Consider the following 1,591-nt stretch of genomic DNA (forward strand, 5'->3'; position numbering starts at 1 on the left):
CACGGCGGTTGGTGGTGATACATTTAAACTTTCAATCTTCTGGACCAAAGCATCCACTTTTGCATTGACGTGATCAAGGTTACTTATCTCGTACATGCCAGTTTTCGGTTGAGGTTTTTCCACTGTTGTTCGTTCGGTTCCCCACTGATAGTGGTTTTGGGCCATGCTCTCGATAAGCTGGTAAGCATCAGCATAAGGTTTGTTCATTAATGCACCACCTGCAGCGGCGTCTATTGTTAACCTTGTATTGTATAAGAGACCATTATAAAATGTGTGAATTACTAACCAGTCTTCCAAACCATGGTGTGGGCAAAGTCTCATCATGTCTTTGTATCTTTCCCATGCTTCGAAAAGAGACTCGTTGTCTTTCTGTTTAAATCCGTTTATCTGGGCTCTTAACATAGCTGTTTTGCTTGGCGGAAAATATCGGGCAAGGAAAACTTTCTTCAACTCGTTCCATGTGGTGACTGAGTTGGAAGGTAGAGATTGAAGCCATCTTCTAGCGCTATCTCTTAATGAGAAAGGAAAAAGACGAAGTCGAATTGCCTCTGAAGTGACACCATTAGCTTTAACAGTATCAGCATATTGAACAAATACGGATAAATGAAGGTTTGGATCTTCGGTAAGATTTCCAGAGAATTGGTTCTGTTGCACAGCCTGCAGCAGTGAAGGTTTAAGTTCAAAGTTGTTTGCTTCGATTGCGGGCGGAGCAATACTTGAATGCGGTTCATCTTGCGATGGAGCGGCGTAATCTCTAAGAGCACGAGCTGGTTCTGCCATCTCGGTTAAAGAAGGAAAAATGTTTTTGATATCAGGAAGGTTTATAGGAGGGAGATTGTTTTCAGCACGATATTCCCGAATTCGTCGTAAGACTCGGAGATATAGTTCGATATCGTTGATTCGTAAATAGAGCGGTTCGCCTTGAGAGCGAGTGCGTGGCATACAAATCAACGAAAGAAAGAATAGAAGGAAAAAGAAACCTTAGTCTCTACAGCGTAACGGAAGAGTTACGATATCGATTGAATAAAAGTCCCCGGCAACGGCGCCAAAAACTTGATCGCTCGACTGTGCGAGTCGAGAATGGGATACAAACTGCAAGTGCACAGTTCTATCGCGTAGTTTTAAAAGATATCGATCCCACAGGGACTTATGAATCGATGTACCGTTATCTAAGGTTACTACGTAAATCTAAGGTGAAAATGTTTGATTGTTTGGGGAAAAGGGAGCTAAGAGCTAAACTAATATCTAGATTAAATATTAATAAAACGGATATCGGTATGTGGTTCGTCAAAACTAGGGAATCAATTCCTTGTCGGTCTCTCGGTTTTAAAATAAATCGTTTCGACTAACTTTATTGGTTAAAGGTTTTATCTCAAACTCTCGCTCTGTTGAAGAAACCATGATCTTATGTTAATGTTGCTGTCACTTATAATTAAGTCAAAAATCATATTTTGAAAACAATAAAGTTGCAGAAACTCTTTTTAAGAAAATACTGACCGTTTTAAACACCCTTATCTCAAACTTTCGCTCTGTTGACTTAGGTTATACAATTAAATCTAAATGCTTAACTCTCGTCCTCACATTCAATCTT

General features: G+C 39.9%; 1 pseudogene; it reads left to right on the forward strand.

The window, feature by feature from the left end:
- The first annotated feature begins 295 nt into the window (after positions 1–295).
- On the forward strand, positions 296–395 carry LOC127133784 (uncharacterized; annotated as a pseudogene).
- Positions 396–1,591: the final 1,196 nt, after the last annotated feature.

Source organism: Lathyrus oleraceus, chromosome 3, assembly GCF_024323335.1.
Source record: "Lathyrus oleraceus cultivar Zhongwan6 chromosome 3, CAAS_Psat_ZW6_1.0, whole genome shotgun sequence".
Lineage (NCBI taxonomy): Eukaryota > Viridiplantae > Streptophyta > Magnoliopsida > Fabales > Fabaceae > Lathyrus > Lathyrus oleraceus.